General features: G+C 48.2%; 1 protein-coding gene across 7 annotated transcripts in view; it reads left to right on the top strand.

Moving 5' to 3' along the window:
• LOC115618954 (ankyrin repeat domain-containing protein 11-like) overlaps positions 1-19,637 on the top strand; it is a 150,513-nt gene that overhangs the window by 84,635 nt on the left and 46,241 nt on the right. The window contains exon 1 of one of the 7 annotated variants that reach the window (XM_030510942.1): positions 7,500-7,805. The exons of the other annotated variants lie outside the window; for them this stretch is intronic. The gene's annotated coding sequence lies outside the window, so the exon portion shown is untranslated. Of the gene's footprint in view, positions 1-7,499; positions 7,806-19,637 lie in introns of those variants that run through there. 7 annotated transcript variants of the gene reach the window in all.

Below are 19,637 nucleotides of genomic sequence, written 5' to 3'. Positions count from 1 at the left end.
TGTAATTGCTAAAAAATTTCATTATATACCTCCCAAAGTATAGAGGTGATGGCCACACTGGAAGCACAAACCGGACCAGTTTCATGATCAATGAGTCTATTGTATTACAAGTCATTACCATGAAGTACAGTGAAACAAGAACCTTAGCCCAGGCCCCCCAGCTGATAAACACTAAAACAGCAAATACTGGCTGTAAGTAAGGTACAACATGCTGAAACTCTGAGACCAAGTGCAACAACTCTGAGAGCAAATAAATCAACATTGTGATGAGTGACTATTAATCCAAAACAATGAATGTTTATCACAAATATGATTAGACACACTCTGGTCACGTTGGGCACCACACAGAACTGTCATGGTTTAAGCCCAGCCGGTAACTCAGAACCACGCAGCCGCTCGCTCGCTCCCCCCCCTTCTTCCTCCCCCTGCTCCCGGAGGGATGGGGAGGAGAATCAAAATAATGTAACTCCCATGGGTTGAGATGAGAGCAGTCCAGTAACTAAGGTATAATACAAAACCACTACTGCTACCACCAATAATAATAATGATAAGGGAAATAACAAGGGGAGGGGATACAGTTGCTCACCACCCACCAACCGATACCCAGCCCGACCTGAGCAGTGATCTGGGCCTTCTGGGTAACTCCCCCCAGTTTCTATACTGGGCATGACGTGCTGTGGTATGGAATATCCCTTTGGCTAGTTTGGGTCAGGTGTCCTGTCTCTGTTTCCTCCTGGCTTCCCCTCCTCCCTGGCAGAGCATGAGACTGAAAAAGTCCTTGGTCGGAGTAAACATTACTTAGCAACAACTAAAAACATCGGTGTTATCACTGTTGTTCCCAGGCTGAAAAGTCAAAAACACAGCACTGCACCAGATACTAAGAAGGAGAAAAAATGACTGCTGTAGCTGAACTCGGGACAGGTGGGTATATCCCTGCACAGCTTTGGAGTGTTATTGCCTTAGATTTCCAAATGCTCTGGACATAGGAAAGCTTTTATAGGGCAGTAACGTGTAGAATACTTTAAACTGTTCATGGATCCTGCCCGGTGGCTGGGCTCTGGGGTGATCTGACTGCTTGCAGGTCTGTGGTCCGTTGGTCCATCCCCTGCCTTGCTGCTGCCAGGCCCCGAGTCCCAGGACCAGTAATTCAGCGATGCCAGGTTTGCTTCTTCCCATCATGGGAACTCTGCCTTACCTTCCCCAAGCTCATCAGCATCTCCTTCACCTCTCACAGCTTTTCAGCTTAGCAAATGCATTCAAAATGCTGGAAGACTTTGGCCAGCTCCACTTTGGAGAGCTGGCTGATCAGAGCTCTCGTGAGACCCCACTTGGAGTAGTGTTCAGTTCTGGTGTCCTCAGCATAAGAAGGACAATGGAGCTGTTGGAGCAAGTCCAGAGGAGGGCCATGAGGATGATAAGGAGGCTGGAGTGCCTCCCATATGAAGACAGGCTGAGAAAGTTGGGGCTGTTCAGCCTGGAGAAGAGAAGGCTGCATGGAGACCTCATAGCAGCCTTCCAGTATCTGAAGGAGGCCTATAAGGATGCTGGGGAGGGACTCTTCCTTAGGGACTGTAGCGATAGGACAAGGGGCAGTGGGTTTAAACTAAAACAGGAGAAGTTCAGGTTAGATATAAGGAAGAAGTTCTTTACAGTGAGGGTGGTGAGGCACTGGAATGGGTTGCCCAAATAAGTGGTAAATGCTCCATCCCTGGCGGTGTTCAAGGCCAGGTTGGACAGAGCCTTGGACCACGTGGTTTAGGGCAAGGTGTCCCTGCCCATGGCAGGGGGGTTGGAACTAGACGATCTTAAGGTCCTTTCCAACCCTAACCATTCTATGATTCTATGAACCCAGCTCAGCCCATATGAAATACTGTTCAGAGTGTCTCGTTATAACAGTGTCACTGTCTGAATTGGTCATTTTCTTGGGTGATGGTGACAGGTCACTCCTTGGCCGGACAGGAGCCAGCCCCGTGGATCTGCTGGCTGTACCCAGATGACAGCAGTTCTCATGGTGAAACAGTGATCCAGAATTGTAGGGTCTCTCTGAAGATTTGACTCCCAGAGCTCTGAGGTACACAAACTGTGATACAGGCTACAGAGAGACTTCCAGTAAAATGAAATAGATGATAAAGATGATAACGATGTCAAACAAACCTCAGAGCTGTGGAGGGCAGGCTGCTAGCCTAAGCCTCTGTTTGTGCAAGGGCAAGAAATGCAGCAAGGAGGAGATGCTGATGCACCTCCTTGCATGGGATGTCGTCCATCAGCAGGTCCAGCCCTGGCCGACCTCCACCTGTACCATCCCCTTCTCCCCCACGGTTCTCAGGAACTCCATCCTTCCTTTCCCTGCATCCCACCTGAGCGAGCACTCAGGAAAGGGGCTTTGCTATTCTTAGCATCTTGGCAGAAGCACTGCCACTCCACCATGACGCACACAGGAGCTTTGATCAGAGGAGCAGGGAGTAACCATGGCAGTTCTGCTGGAACTGGTAACTAGGGATTACAGAAATTAAAGGCAGCAAGCAAATGGCAGGATTATCTTTGGCGTGGTGGTTTTCTCGTGAGTAGAGGCACTACCTGATTTCCACGTTGAGGTGAGGCACTGTAAATTACCTGTAGTTAATAAGTAATGCTAATTAAATTCAAATGCAGTAACGATTAACACTGCTGATCTCAATTCACTGGATTTCCTTGCAACTCTAATTGACAGAAAAAAACCCCCAACATACGCAGGAGAGAGGAGGGGGAATTTCTTGCTTCTCCGTGCTGCATCCTTCTTCTGAGGCTGCTCTCAAGTTTGCATTTTGTTTCCTTAGCCTTATTATTTTTTCATTTTTAATGCAGAGCACTTCACAAATAGATGAACTTGAGTTGCTGGTCCCTTTGCAGGGGAGTGTGCCATGGGCAGGGTGCCTGATGCACCCCCTGTACTGCACCCAAGGGACCTCATCGACACTTGAGCCCCCTGGCACCCCGAACCCCCCCCAGTGCCTTCCTTACCCTGATGAAGGTGGCACTCAGCCTTTCTCTTCCCTTAATTATCCAAAGGAGAGGGCAAAGGAGCAGCTTTCCTCGGGTCCACTTAACATGCAAGCTGCGTTCTTTGCGCAGCAAATTCTGCTTTCAAGTTCAGCGAGTGCTAAGACTGCGTAAATGGGCCTGCTAAAGATATCTTTTGACATTTGAAAATGCTATTAAGCCCGTTTCTCCCCTCTCCTTTCCCTCCCTCCCAGCATGCCAGCTTGACATGGAAGGCACTGCAAAGGTTTCTTTATCTGGCCAGGTCACATCCTGCACAACAGACCTCAAATATGGGTCACAACCAGTGGAGGAAAACAAAAAGTATATTGTCCTCATGTCTTACGCTGATGGCTGATTGAGGGACTCCCTAAACAGACAGTTAAAGATCATAATGAGGTACCAAACATGAGATAACTCAGAATATGCCCCTTTCACACTGTCTGCTCGCCAGCACGGGCTCCTCCTGCACATTGGTACCTGATGCTGCTTGAACTTTTCATCAAGGGCATGAGCCAGGTGGCACATCCTCAGAGCAGAGTTTGCCACGGTTCCCGTTCACAGTTCCTGCATGAGTCAGTGATAAAGCCCATCAGCACATTGTTTGTTTTCTTATTTACAAATAATTCTCCTAAATTGAGGTTATTACTTGTTGGCTTTAAGCACAAGGTTGTAGGTTGGAGCAGGTCTCCTTTAGCCTTCCCTCATGCTGTGTGGGGTTCTCTGCAGGTTTTTCTCCAGGTTTTTTAAAATTAAATTTGAAGCAGGATTTCTATTAAACCCTTGTTTCTGGGAAATTTCTGAATCTGAGAGTAGCCTGCAGTGGAACAATCCCCACTTGTGCTGGTAGGCGTGTAATTACACAGGTTTTGGGGAGCAGGGACGCAAACAAGTTTGCATACATTGAATTACAGGCAGTGTTTTAATAGTATGGTTTTTAGGTCTTGGCTTCCATCCAGATTTTTTTTCACGCTATTATCCTCTATTTACAGCTTTCAGGAATCAGCTGATGTCACTGCACGTATGTTTAGAGCGGTTGCTAAGGTGATTAGCTCCAAAATTCAACGCCTACGCTGTCCTGATGAAAAGCTGAGAAACTGCTCGGCAGCGTCTGTTCGGAGCAGGGCATTGTTGGCTTCAACTATTAACAACCATAAAACAATATTACCCAATTTTAGGCTAAATACGTTGGCCTTGACTCATAATCAGGCATTAGGTTTTACAGAAATGGAGACTTTATCTGGCATGTTTAACTTAGCCTGAGAATGTTTTTCAGCCTTCTAGTACCTAAAGGGGCTGACAAGAATGCTGGAGAGGGGCTTTTGATAAGGGCCTGTAGGGACAGGACAAGGGGGAATGGCTTTAACCTGACAGAGGGGAGACCGAGATGAGATCTTAGGCAGTTGTTCTTCCCTGTGAGGGTGGTGAGGCCCTGGCACAGGTCGCCCAGAGAAGCTGTGGCTGCCCCATCCCTGGCAGTGTTCAAGGCTATGTTGGACAGGGCTTGGAGCAACCTGCTCTAGTGGAAGGTGTCCCTGCCTGTGGCAGGAGGTTGGAACTGGATGAGCTTTAAGGTCCCTTCCAACCCAAACCATTCTATGTTTTTTTCACCAAGAAAGTGTTTAAAATTACCTAGTTCCTCACTTCCATGAGCCTGTGCAGTGTTGGTGCATTCAGGGTTTCCTCTACCTGCTGGCTCAGGAGGCGACTCTATCTCCAATGGGAATCTGTCCTCTTTAATAGGAGTTAAAGTAATTTCCCTTCCTCTCCCCTTTTAGAGAATGGCATCAAGTTGCCCTCACGGGCAGGGCTGGGATCCTGTTATCTGCCAGGCTCCTGCTTTCAGTGCAGCTCCAGAATAGCTTTTATTCATGGTGGAGAGGCCATGAAATACAATCAAGTTGCCCACAGCCTGCACCAAGAACGGGCTACAGATTACATTTTAAGAGCATTATAAGTGAAAAGTCCCTTTCAGCTTAAGTCAGTGCATGAAATATCTTCTTTCCAGGACTTTGGTGTCCTTTAAAAATAATAATTAAAACAAAAATCTACCATTTAAACTGTGAGATGTAGATATGTTTATGTATTTTTTTTTTCCCCACTCATCTAGTACACAGTAAGTTTCTTAGATGGTAAAAAAACATTTTCTTCCTGGAAGCTCACTGTTCTCCCACTGATTATTTTTTCCTCTTTCCCTTTTTTAAAGGATACTGGCTAGGGCTTGACCGAGTTTGGCTGTCATCTCACCCTGAAATAGTGCAAACCTTCACCTAACATAGCTACCTAATATTTTTGTTCTATAGGCTGTGCAAAAATAGCCACTCAGAGCAAACAGCTGTGTATTAGTAGCAGTGCAGCGTGTGGTTTTGCAAGGACCAGCAGAGCATGTGTGCCTTCCACCCAAGCTGCTCTTTCAGCTGCATGCCTGTGGACAGGCGCTGCTGGGGCTGCCTGCCAGCCATGGGCTGACTCTGAAGGCGAGAGCTTGAGGGCTCAGTAAAAATAGAAAAGAGCTGTTTTTTTGTTGTTTGGGGTTTTTTTCCCCTTTTAAATGGTGCATTGAGATGTGTTATTGCAGTGCGAGTAGCTGATCTGCCTGCTGTTCCTCGTGGTATTGCCCATGCAGGTACATGAGAGTGTGTTGTGCTTCATCCCTGCAGCAGTCCTGGGCTCAGTGATGAGCTAAGGGGTAAAAAGAGGATTGAAGCAGCAAGGTGGATGGGGAAGAGCCCCAGGTGCATGTGGTGTAGGAATTAACCACCAACTCCTGTGGGAAAAGAAGACGGCAGCTGGGCAGTAGGTTGCAGACATGGAGCTGAGTAGGTTTTGAAACCCAGGAGGTGAGTTTTGTGGGCTGGCTTTGGGAACAAGGGGTCTGGGTATGGGAAGTACTATCCTGTCCCTCTAGTTTGGACCCCAGTGAGGGTGGCTGGCTGCGGCAGAGCTGTGAATGAAGCTCCCACGGTCATTCCTTGCTCGTCTGGCTGGTGTTCAGGTCTGCTGCATGGACGCTCCTGGAGGCTGTTGGTCTGCAGTGGCCATAGAAAAGCTAAAGCAGCAGTAAGTAGCTGAGGGTTTATCTTGGTATGTAAGAGTGTTCTGGGTTCAGCAGTAACAGTCATTTTTCTCCTTCTTAGTAGCTGGTGCAGTGCTGTATTTTCAACTTTAGTCTGGGAACAGTGCTGATAACACACCAATGTTTTTAGTTCTTGCTAAGTAATGTTTCCTCCGATCAAGGACTTTTAGTCTTATGCTCTTCTGGTGAGGAGGGGCACAAGAAGCTGGGAGGAAGCAGAGACAGGACACCTGACCCAAACTAGCCAAAGGGGTATTCCATACCACAGCACGTCATGCCCAGTATAGAAACTGGGGGGAGTTACCTGGAAGGCTCAGATCGCTGCTCGGGTCAGGCTGGGTATCGGTTGGTGGGTGGTGAGCAATTGTATCCTCTCCCCTTGTTATTTCCCTTATTATTATTGGTGGTGGTAGTAGCGGTTTTGTATTATACCTTAGTTACTGGACTGCTCTTATCTCAACTTGTCGGAGTTACATTCTTTTGATTCTCCTCCCCATCCCTCTGGTAGTGGGGGGAGGAAGAAGGGGGGGAGTGAGCAAGCGGCTGCATGGTTCTGAGTTACCGGCTGGGCTTAAACCACGACCAAGAGTTTTAGGAATTGTACCTTAAATTGTACATGGGTCAGGGCAATCCCAGGTACAGCTACAGGTTGAGCGGAGAAGTGATTCAGAGCAGCCCTGCGGAGAAGGACTTGGGGGTGTTGGTCGATGAGAAACTGAACATGAGCCAGCTTCAGTGTGCACTCGCAGCCCAGAAACCAACTGTATCCTGGGCTGCATCAAAAGAGGCGTGACCAGCAGGTCGAAGGAGGGGATCCTGCCCCTCTACTCTGCTCTCATGAGACCCCACTTGGAGTATTGTGTACAGTTCTGGTGTCCTCAACATAAGGAGGACATGGAGCTGTTGGAGTAAGTCCAGGGGAGGGGCAACGAGGGTGATCAGGAGGCTGGAGCACCTCCTGTATGAAGACAGGCTGAGAAAGTTGGGGCTGTTCAGCCTGGAGAAGAGAAGGCTGCGTGGAGACCTCATAGCAGCATTCCAGTATCTGAAGGGGGCCTACAAGGATGCTGGGGAGGGATTCTTCATTAGGGACTGTAGCGATAGGACAAGAGGCAATGGCTTCAAACTAAAACAGGGGAAGTTCAGGTTAGATATAAGGAAGAAGTTCTTTACTGTGAGGGTGGTGAGGCACTGGAACAGGTTGCCCAAAGAAGTGGTAAATGCTCCATCCCTGGCAGTGTTCAAGGCCAGGTTGGACAGAGCCTTGGGCAACATGGTCTAGTGTGAGGTGTCCCTGCCCATGGCAGGGGGGTTGGAACTAGATGATCTTAAGGTCCTTTCCAACCCTAACTATTCTATGAAATAAATGAACCAGCAAACCAGCTGGTAACTCCAGAATGTCACTGTGTGTTCTGCTGTCATGGAGCAATCTGGTTTCTGCCCTGCTCTGGAGGAACACAGGCATTCCTTGACTGGAGAGGTCCACGCTTGCCAGTGCTGCTGTGCCATTATGTTCCTGGCATCTGCAGAAAGAGGGACGTGTTGCACAGGTGGGCTATTTCTGGAAGAGTCTTCTGTCTTGCTTTCAGCTCCAGCTTCTTTGAAGAGTGCTGTGCTTTCTTCTGTCATCATCTTAAACCTGCTCCTGTGTTGGGGCATCGAGTAGCTCCCATGGATCCCGGCCTGCTGGCATGCGTCTTCCGTGGAGTGGGTACGATTGGGGATTTGCATGTGTGCGGGGTGCGCAGCCACGTACACCCTCCTGAAGATCACAGCTTTTATTCTCAGAATCCAAATATAGTTCCATGTGATCAAGTGCTCATGGAGAAATCAAGTAATCCATACTTGGGACAAGTCCAGGGCTTAAAATTCTTAATAGCCTTGCTCTCTGGCTCTGCAGCATGTGCTGTGCTGAATACCTTTAGGAGTCAAGGTCTTTGCTTCTGATGGTTTAATTTGGACAATGAGTATCACTTAATAGTAGCATTTTATTACATTTGTTTCACTCTTACTTTTCAAAGAATCCTGATGCATTCAACCTTCTGCCTTTTGGATGCTAATGGACTTCTGATGAGATTTTGTTTCTGTTATTGCATAGCACCAGGGCTCCCACATGCAGGGGCTCGGTATGAAGAATGCTCTGCCCTGAGACAATGCCACCATTCACAGGCCCTGATACAATGGGGGTGGAACAGTTCTAATGGGAATTAGTATGCAAACCCCCATCCTAATCAATGCGGTTTGGGTGTCTGCACCACTCTTCCTACTGCGGAGTGCTGAGTTGTTCCTTCTGGACTGGCCTGCGGGTTTCAGTGCTAAAATAAACATGGTTCTGAATCAGTTTTTAGAAAGTAAGAAAAAAAATTTCCAGATCACATCTTAGCAAGAGTGGAGCATCTGCAGAAAGCATGGTAGGTGGAGACCAGTTCTATGTGATGTTCACGGCTATTTCTGCCTGTCCTTTTCGAGGTAAAACCTGCTACAGATAACACAGTTGGTCCTTGCCTCTTCCATCCTGCCCATGGATCTAGTTGAAGGTGTCCCTGCAAGGGGGTTGGAACTAGATGAGCTTTGAAGGTCCTTTCCAACCCAAACCAGTCTGCGATTCTGTGATCTGTGTGGAACTGCTGGAGCATCGGGGCAGCGCAGTGGCGTTATGTGCACTATTGCTCATCTTCCTAAGAGCAGCAAGTAAACATTAACCTGCAGCAAGTGATTTTTGCAACCTTTCATATATTCTTTTAGTCCATGCATGTTGGTGCTTGTTACTGACCATCTTAGCAGCTACCAGACAGATGTTTTGTTTGATGGAGTGGTAACGGTGGTGTTTTGTCCCAGCCTGTAGATTAAAATGGCTTTTAAATGCACTTCTGGTAATAGACTTGTGTCATGTAAAATGTAAGAATGTAAGAATCATAGAATCACAGAATAGTTTGGGTTGGAAGGGCCCTTCAAAGGTCATCTGCAATGAGCAGGGACATCTAGAATTAGATCAGGTTGCCCAGAACCGCATTCAGCCTGGCCTCAACATAAACTTTATAACCAACAAAGTGTGTGAGCCTGAGCTGGGGCAGAGCCTGACAGAGGATGTACAGCTGTTTGGTGGCGATGCTTGAGGACAGGGAATTGTCCCAAGGTCCAAACTGAGGCAGCTCAGGGATAAGCAGGAAGGTCAGGATCCTTCAGTGTCCACTGACTGGGCGTTAAGAGAGCATTTGGGCTGATGTTTCTGCATTGCTGTAGCAGGACAACATGGCACGTTAAGAGGAATTTGAAGCAGCATGTACCAGAGGAACTATAAAGTAGAGGCTGTGCATGAAGTAAGCATAAAATCCCAGAATTTATAGCAACTTTTGCAAAGTGTCATGATCGAGAGCCTGGAACAAAGCTCTGACGCGCTGGGAAGTATCTATCTTTTATGAAAGTATGGTTCTCCATTTGTTCCTTTGATAACACTTTTTGATCTAATGCTGGAGTAAATTAATCCATCACAAATTGGGGAACAGAAACTCAGATAAATCCTGGCAGAATTAGGGGAAAAAAAGGCTAATGGGGGAGCATCTTCCACATGTCTCTAGCCAGACAGATTGGTTTGTTCATCCAAAGGTTAAGCCTGCGATCTGGGGGAGGATTCCAGATTAACTCACTGACATTCATCCTAGCCATGTTTTGCTGTAACTCCAATGCCAAAATATCCCATATATCCCAATACCATGGGATGCACTGGGTGCATGGTGCAGGTGCGATGCCCTGATGCCGTGGGAGCTGCTGGTGTTCCTGTCAATCGTGCTGGCATTAGTGAATCTCTGGGCCCAGAAAAGCATGGAGGTTGTGGGAACAACCTGGTGGTGCCCAGAGCATCTGCTGGAGAGGGCCGGGGGGTGGAGCAAGGGGTGACATACCATGGCTTGTGTCTGGAAACACAGTTTGTCCTCACACCCTCTGGTTTGTGTTGCAAAAGCCATCTTTAATCTCTCTCAATCTCAGTTGTGAGGATCTAAGTTGAAAAGGTTTATAGAGACTGAAATGAATCAGGCCTGTCCCTCTTGGCACCAGGAGGCAGAGGCGGCCACCGAGTGATGCAGTCCTGGAATAGCCAGACCATGTGATCTGACGTGCCGGGTACAGGAATACCACTGGACAGGTTTGATAGCAAGTGGCATTTAAGCTGCTGTCTGGTCTTAAGGAGTCTTGTCACTCGTGCTGTTTTCTGTTAAGGCTGATTTGACCTCTGTCAAGTGACAAATTAGCTGGGCAGTGTGTGTTGGAGACCTGACCCTCAAGTCCCACCACACTGAGCTTCAGGCAGTAGTCCTGACAGAAGCAACGCTCGGCAAGCCAAGCCATGAGTGCCCGCTGCAGAGGCTGGCAGTGGTAGTGGTGATTTTGGTCACCCAGGTGCCTGTTGATCCAGTGTTAATTTAGGATGTCGTTTAGGGATCTGCTGCTGGATGTTAGTAGTGGCTTCCTGGACGTTAGCCCCTCATTGCTGCCCATCGCGCTAGGCACGTCAGAGGGAAGCCAGGCTGGCAGCAGAACAGGACGTAAAAGACTGCAAAAATGTTTTAAAGCCGGATAAATTCCTCAATCTACTTGGTGGTGAGCAGTTACATTGGAATGGCCAATGGAAAGTGGGAAGAAGCCATAGTGATGTTTCACAGAAAACACTATAAACCATTATTCCACTGGAAAGCAGGTAATTGTTAAGGAAATAGTAAAGCAAGTCATTAGAAAGGCTGAAAAATGTGTTGAAAACTTGCAGCATTGCTGTAGGAATGGAATCCTCAGGTAGGGACTTCAGGAAGCACAGAGCAGGGGACATGAGGCCGAAGGAGGCTAGTGCAGTTTAAGGAGATTTGATACAGCCCAGGACACAGGTGGTTTCTGGGCTTCAAGCACACATTGCCAGGTCATGGGGAGCTTCTTATCAACCAACACCCCCAAGTCTTTCTCCTCAGGGCTGCTCTCCATCCACTCTGCCCAGGCAGCTCGGTTTGTACTGGCTCGGAGCATACCTACCCCAGCTATCAGCCACTGCAGCACAGTGATTCGGTGTGATGGGGCAGGGATAGACTGTACCCATGCGGTACCAAGGCGTTAACATTTTCCCTTGAGTTTTAAATACATTGCTTTATATGCAGGCTGGGTTGTGACTCACACCCTCAGGCTGATGGCAGCAGCAGTGGTGGCTTTAACTTGCACTAAAATGAGGACAAAACTCAGCTTAAGACTTGAGTCACATGCTAAAGATGCAAGAGAAGAAGGATGGGAGAGAAAACCAGCTGAATGAAGGGCTCCCATCCATCCCGTGTGGCTGCGGCAATTTGTCTGGGAAGTCGGAGGGCCTGCTTCCCACTCCAGACCAGCAGCATTCCCTGCACACACATTTACAGACGATATATTATGGCCCATCAGAACTAGAAACAGGTGCTTTCTAACATGAGAAAGTCTAAAAATTGCCCTCTTCATGGCATGAGGGCTCTGCGCTCTTTGAGATGTTTAGTATGCCTTTAAAATGGAAGTGGAAATGGTGTTGTGGATAATCTTTGATTCCACATTGACTTAGACTATGGAAAACTGTACTGCTGGAGAAAATAAACTACAAACCCAGAAAACTAGTGCCAAAGGAAGGGGTGACTTGCGTTCAAATCCTCGCACTTTAACTTAGTGAAAATAGGTTGTGACAGTGTATGGGTCATACAGAAACAGCCTGGAAATAGAGAGGAACATGAAAATACCTTTAGATTTGGTCAGTGGAGACCTCTGCCTATATAGGCAGGCAGTGAGATGGTGATGTGATAGGGATGGAGCATACAGGTCTCATGCTGAGCCACTGCTTCTCCTTGTTCCTTTGTGGTCTCTGGTGGGGCAGGAGGAGAAGGAAGACTGGGGAAGCGATTCAAGGTAACTGTGCTCCCGAGCTCTTCATGGTAATTTGACTTGCAGAGCAGCACACCGAGCCTGTTAGCCATTAGAACATGAAAGAATTTCTGTGCAGATATTGATATTCTCAAAAACAGAGCAAGCAAAAAGCTTTTGGAACTGCTGGGGAGTTCAAGTATTGCAGATATGCAGCCTGCTCTTGCCTTCCAAAAATAAAGACAAGGGAAGGGAGGACCAGAGCGTACGGGCTGATGTGGACTTTGGGATAGGGGCAGAAGAGTCCATCTCAGGCTTTGGACTGCGGCTCCGGGGTCAGGCTGCTCCATCCTGAGGCCGTGTCCACAGGGAGCTGAGTGTTCCTGTAGGAGCAGGTTCATACAGGAGCTGTGTCCAAACTGGGCTCTGACTAACTCCAAATCCCAGCGCGTGCATGCAGGCTCTTTGTGCTGATGCCAGGCTGGGTTTTAAAACGTGGCTACATTAGGTACCTTGAAAAACATATCTTATTACTGTGAGGTCCTGTATAAAACAATGCTCGTACAAAAGTCTTTTTAAAGTGAAAATTGAGCTGCTGTATCTCGAAATCCTTGACAACTGCCTTGTAAAGCAATCTTAAAGCCTATCTGTCTTGACAGTGCCTCTTAATGGCTTACTAATAATGCTTTAAGATTTGCTGGAGCTCTGCCACAGCCCTGCTGTGGGTTTGTAGTGGTCTACTATGCTCTCCTCCAAGCTGAGATCCCCTCAGTTTTCCACAATGAAGCTAAATCCCCCCAAACTGGGCACCTTGGGAGGTATTTTCCAAACGCCCCATTGCAGGGAGGCAGCCAGAGCAGGCAGGGAGGGATCTCCTTGGCTTCTGGCAAAGGATCTGCGCATGGTTCAGTACTTTCTGGTGGAGAACCATGGGTTCATTCTCATCTGTAGCCGTTTTGTCATGGATGACATGATTGCTACTAGGATTTCTAAGAATTCAGGTAATTGTATGAATTTCACAAGCAAAAATTCCAGCCCCATAAACACATATTTTGATACAACATGGGTTTTGTGCCACTCACTCTGGGGAAGGGGACATGTAATCCAGGCATACAGCGCTGGATTAAATTATTGTGTGCTGCAGGGTATTAAATCTCAGGTTTTTGTTCTCCTGTGTGCATGCTGGGGGAGAGGGATTACCGATACAGACCAGCATCACTGCTAAGCTGAAGGATGTTTTTAATCTAAAGTAAAATAGCAACCATAATGTTCTGTGCATACCTGGGCTTTAGTCATCCCCAAAGAAGGTTTCATGTACAATCCTGACAGCTCTGCCAAAGGGGTGGGTGCCTCCAGAGTGGCTGTGGGGTGAAGAGAGATGTCAAAGTATGAATGAATGGAGAAGAGCTTTGCTGGTGAGATATTTGACTGGTCAGTTTTACTTGGTAAACATTTGGGAGAATGTGTAGGTTCAGCCAAGCAAATGAAGAATCCTTGGGCTAAACAGGGAATAAAATGCAGCATAAGGTTGGGTTTTATGTTTAAAAACTCCTGCTGTGCTGTGTGCTCTGGTGAACAGGGAAGTGCCAGGCTCTTCTCTCTGGCCAGTCTTCCCTCCCACTCCCCTAGGGTTAACTTATGCCATGTTAATAATTACCAGAATGTATTTTCAGGCAGGTTATTTGTTTTCCCTCCTCACGATGCACAGGAGGGGGTAATGAAATTAATTTGCACACTTTGTGAGTTTGCAAAGCTGCCTTCAGCCACGTTGCTGTGATACTGCTCAGGTGCTGGTGGCTCCTGGCACCGTTGTTTGCACAGCTGGACCAGCATGCTGCTCTCCTGGGTAAACAGCTCAGAGGTGAGCTGGGATGGACCCAGCCATCAGAAATGCTCTCTCCAAAGCCAGCATGGAGCTGTGCAGGCTGTAACACCCCTTTCCCATGCAGAGTGTTTAACTCTGCCAATCAGTTAAGCAGGTAAACAGGCAAAAGAAGCCCTGAAATTCCAGTATTGCTCCTGCAGGTTGTGGAGCTCACGATGCTGCCGCTCAGGAAGCCAAGGAGCCCGCTGGTGAATTCAGATGTCACATCATACCCTTGTCTTTAAGTAACGAGTCCTGTATCCTCCAGCTTGAGGCTTCCTGGGAGTGCTGGGTGGTGGTCCTTGGAGCTGGGTGGGCTCTGCTGGGTGGACTGGTTTTGGTTAGGAGTGTGCCGGTAGGGCTGCGTGGCTGCAGGAAGTGCTGGGGAAGTAGCAGGGCTTCATCATGCAGAGGGTGGGACCTGCAGCTCTTGGGGTTTTCTGTCTCCCTTGCTAGGGGGTAAGAGCAGTTTGCAGGCATAGACCTGGTTGAGCCATTTGTGGGTGTGGTGCTTGGTGCAGTGTTATTAGGAGGATCAAAAACATCTCCTCTGCCTGCTGTGATCCTGATGAGAGCACGTGTGCGGGCTGCCAGGTGCCAGCCATGTCAGCCCGGCACAGACCTGGGGGACCAGGTATAAATAGCACCACTCTGGTTGTACCATTTCCACCTGTATCTTAATGATTTATGCTCCAAGGCTTGGCTCTGCAGGTCTCTTCATAGGTTATTTTGATCTGTCTGCAGACACTACCTTTCGCTTGTGGCTTCTGTTCTTCTCCCTCAGGGTCAGTAAGCCTGACTTTGATCCCTCCCTTCTCCAAGTTTTGCTACTGAGCTCCATGTTGTCACATTGGGCTCTTCAGGCTGGGGGAGGCGAATCCAGCATGCGGCTGGGAGACAGACCTTTCTTTTTTAAGGAAGACAAGGAGGTGGCAAAGAATCTGTATGGTTTTTTTTATACCCCAACTTGCCACATGTCTGTTTTGTCTGATCGTTGCCTTGCCGAAGATGCTTGTGCTCCTGGGTGAGCCACGGTGGGGATGTGCCACAGTGCTGGGGACATATGCAGAGCCTCACACTTCCCAAGACAGCACGTGTCTGGTCCACTCCAGATATGCTTAACTTGGCTCTGTTTTGGGCAAGTGTTTAAGCAGCAGCTTTATACCAAATTGTCTTACAAGAGGCCTCGTGTACGTGTAACTTCATTAGGCTCAAGGTCAGGAGAGGGTCTCAATTGTTTCTGAAGGGTGAGGGCCCATGTCCTTATGGAAACAATCTGTTAGTGCAGGCCCATTTCTACAGCTTTCCATCACTCCTGCTCTGATGATACATTCAACAATAGCTTCATAGAGAAAAATTAATTTCCCTTATACAAGAATATACCCTTTTTGGTAAATGCATTCCTATGTCTTTATCTACAATAGATCACTTTCAAAAGTACTGCAATTTGAGAGATGGAGGAAGAAGAGAGGAGAGCTGCAGATTTGTGGAGAATTAACCTTGATTTGATTCTTTGCAAAACAGCAGCAGGGTTGTGTTATGCCCAAACCTTTCCTGCTGTTCCCTGGAACAGGATGGCCACTTTGTTCTTAGGTGCTTATGGCTGGGGTCCTTGGCAGTGTGCTGAGCCAGCTGTGAGCTCCTGCTGGCACCATTTGCTGGACCAGGAACAGGAAAACCGGATGGGGAATTTGGCTTCTGAACAAATATGAGCAGAAGTGATGAAGCTAACGACAAGGTGCTTCTCCCTGTGTGCCTGGCAGCCAGCAGCAGGGGCATGAGGTTAGTTTGGAGAAACTCCTGCTTGTTGTTTTGCTGTGCTGGCTGCAGTGCACGGAGCCCCACAGAAGCCACAGCAAGCTTCTGTTTCCCTGTCATACAGCTTGTTAAATAGCAGCGTGGCAGTAGTCTGTCATCAGCAGATGCACAGCTACAGGCGGAGCTCTGCTTCCAGCTTGGGCTGAAAGAATCTGGGAAATCCACTGTTCCTATCAGTGTGATGGGGCTTGGGGAACCACAGCGTGGAGCAGTGTGGTGACAGTTTTGCTGGGAGGGGGAATGGTGGTGGCTGCCAGGAAGCATTAGCCATTCTGACCGTGTAGAGCCAGCTCCAGGAACAGCACCATGTGTATGGCTGCCCTGTAGCCCAGAAATCTGTGCTGCAGACCTTCCACAGTGCTCCCCCTTCATTCCCTGCCTGCGCCACAGGAACCTTTCCCCCTCCTAGCCCAGTGGTTGCCCTATGCTGCCTGCGTGCCATGTTTGCTCCATGGTGTGTTTGTGAGTGTCCTGGGTTCGGCTGTAGCAGTCATTTTTCTCCTTCTTAGTACCTGGTGCAGTGCTGGTTTTGACTTTCAGCCTGGGAACAACACTGATAACACACTGATGGTTTTAGTTGTTGCTAAGTAATGTTTACCCCAATCAAGGACTTTTAGTCTCATGCTCTTCCAGTGAGGAGGGGCACGGGAAGCCGGGAGGAAGCAGAGACAGGACACCTGACCCAACTGGCCAAAGGGGTATTCCATACCACAGCCTGTCATGCCCAGTATATAAACTTGGGGAGTTACCCAGAAGGCCCAGATCGCTGCTCAGGTCGGGCTGGGTATCGGTTGGTGGGTGGTGAGCAATTGTATCCCCTCCCCTTGTTATTTCCCTTATCATTGTTATTATTGGTGGTAGCAGTAGTGGTTTTGTATTATACCTTAGTTACTGGACTGTTCTTATCTCAACTCATGGGAGTTACATTCTTTTGATTCTCCTCCCCATCCCTCCAGGAGTGGGGGGAGGAAGAAGGGGAGGAGTGAGCGAGCAGCTGCATGGTTCTGAGTTACTGGCTGGGCTTAAACCACAACAGTGAGAAAGGCTTCCCTGCTGGAGCGCTGCCCTGGCAGAAGACTGAAACTTCACATGGTCTAGACTTCCTCCCATCCTCAAATTCCTTTCATCCTTACAGACTTCCCATTTTAATGTGAGCGATGAATCAATGTTTTCCATATGTTGAGGGAAAATGGCACGAGTTTGGTGTGTTGCTGGGAGCGCACTGGGTTTTGCAGGTTTGATGGGTTGCCCTGCACTGGTGTTTGGTGGTGGTGGTAGATTTGGCTGCCACATCTCATGATAGTGACGCCTGCAAATGCTGATGGTGGGAGGTCTGTCTGCCACAGCCCTGGCATTGTTACTGGAGAGGGAAACTCCTCCAGAGCAGAAGCTGAGGTGCCTTGGATATTCTCAGGATGCACATATCTTCCCAGGGTGTTTGGGGGTTTAGGAGGCTGGTTTTCCAAACCATAGAATCACAGTCTGGTTTGGGTTGGAAGGGACCTTAAAGCTCATCTAGTTCCAACCCCCTGCCATGGGCAGGGACACCTTCCACTAGACCAGGTTGCTCCAAGCCCTGTCCAACCTGGCCTTGAACACTGCCAGGGATGGGGCAGCCACAGCAACCTGTGCCAGTATCTCACTACCCTCACAGGGAAGAAAGCCTATGTCAGAAGTCCCATGGGGGAAGCCTGTGTGGGGCCCTGGCAGTGTCAGCTGGAGAGGACCTCTGTGCTTGAAGGCAGGTTCTTGCCAACACAAGGTCAGGGGTATCATCTTTGCTGCGTGTTTCCTGTATTGGAGGGTGAATACACTTTGAGCAATGTGTTAATAGAAGGTTTGGGAGGCCGATGTGGCACTTCTGCTGTGAGCCCTCTATAACTAAAGTCATCTTGTTAGTCTGGAAAATCAGAGCAGCCAAGTTCTTGCTGTCTTCCCTTCTCTACTGGAATGATACTTAAAGGATCTGGGTTTTTCTGGTTCTGTGCATATATTTTTTTTAATGTCCATGTCTATTCAGTTCTTGCTGTCACTTAAAAGCTGCCAGTAGTATGGCAAACAAATACCAGTTTTGCTGCAGAGTGTATGTTTGGATATGGATAAAACATCAGGCTCAAACCCTGTTGTGGTTTAAGCCCAGCCAGTAACTCGGCACCACCTAGCTGCTTGCTCACTCCCCCCTTCCCCCCCCCCCCAACTCCTGGAGGGATGGGGAGGAGAATAGAAAGAATGTGAACCCCACAGGTTGAGATAAGAACAGTCCAATAACTAAGGTATAATACAAAACCACTACTGCTACCACTGCTAATAATAACGGTAAGGGAAATAACAAGGGGAGAGAATATAAAACTAGAAGGGAAAAAGGATAAAAACCAATAAACACAAGTGATGCACAATACAATTGCTCACCACCTGCCGACTGATACTCAGCCCGACCCGAGCAGCGATCTGGGCCTTCTGGCTAACTCCCCCCAGTTTCTATACTGGGCATGACGTGCTGTGGTATGGAATACCCCTTTGGCTAGTTTGGGTCAGGTGTCCTGTCTCTGCTTCCTCCCGGCTTCCCGTGCCCCTCCTCACTGGCAGAGCATGAGAGACTGAAAAATCATTGATCAGGGTAAGCATTACTTAGCAACAACTAAAACATTGGTGTGTTATTAGACTAAAGCCATAACACAGCACTGTGCCAGCTATTAGGAAGGAGAAAAGTAACTGTTACAGCTGAACCCAGGACAAACCTGCTGGCCTCAATTGAAAAGGAGAAAGAGGCAGATGGCCAGAACAAAACTCCTGGGTTTGCAGACCCCAAGTTAAGAGTAAATCAGTGAAGTTCTGTGTTTGCTTTTTCCCCAAAGCCTGATGCCTTCAGGGCCTCTGCCTGGGAAGTGGTAATGTGTGAGATCTGTTCTGTTGCCTAATCCTTGCTCCTAAATTCACCAAACTATTCCTGCGGTTCTCATGCTTGGAGGAAGCTTTGCATGTTTGCAGTGGGTATGAGGATGCTGAGATGGGGAAAGGGAACCTGGGAGGAACTGTGCTCTTGCACAATAACAGGGAGGAAGAAAAATGTTTTGCTGAGATTACCACGGTCTTTCGTGCTCGCAGCTGGGAGAAGATGCTACTTGGCTGTTGCAACATTGTGGACTGAGCACAAGTTTAAACACAGACATCCCGAAGGATGTGTTCAAATCTGCTAAGGCTTGAGCCCATGCTGCATGTGGCTGGTCGCAGCAGACCTCCACGCTGAGGGTCTCCTCAACTTGAAGGATCCTGTTGCAATGGCCATGGCACCTCTTGCAAAATATTTTTGGTTCCTTTCTTTCTCCTGTAATTAATGTGCTTGGTCATTGTCTCCTCTTGGGTTTGAGGCCTTGTTTAAGTCATGTATGTTTCTTTGTAGTAAAAGCTGGGCTTTGCCTTAGACTTTCATATAACCAAGCATGTAATGCAGAAAATTGGATGGGACTGGAGCAAGAGTCTTGTTTGGGGTTTTACCACAGTGTGTATGTACATTGTATACATGTGTGTGCTTGTCTATGCATGTGTGTGCATGTACCTATGTATATGCAGAGATATACACTAGGAATATGTAGTATTTATGCAATTAAAGCAGCCCAAACTCACAGGACCAGGTCTCAGCTTGCTGGTAAAATCTGCCTGCTGTTCTCTGGCCCAGCTGCAGATACTGTGTAGGGAGACTTTGGAGCAGCTTCCAGTGCCTAAAGGGGCCAACAAGAAAGCTAGAGAGGGGCTTTTGACAAGTGCCTGTAGGGACAGGACAAGGGGAATGGCTTTAACCTGACAGAGGGGGGACTGAGATGAAATCTTAGGCAGAAGTTCTTCCCTGTGAGGGTGGTGAGAGCCTGGCACAGGGTGCCCAGAGAAGCTGTGGCTGCCCCATCCCTGGCAGTGTTCAAGGCCAGATTGGATGGGGCTTGGAGCAACCTGGTCTAGTGGAAGGTGTCCCTGCCTGTGGCAGGGGGTTGGAACTGGATGAGCTTT

Source organism: Strigops habroptila, chromosome W (genome assembly GCF_004027225.2).
Source record: "Strigops habroptila isolate Jane chromosome W, bStrHab1.2.pri, whole genome shotgun sequence".
NCBI lineage: Eukaryota > Metazoa > Chordata > Aves > Psittaciformes > Psittacidae > Strigops > Strigops habroptila.
This window is presented reverse-complemented; position numbering and strand designations above follow the sequence as displayed.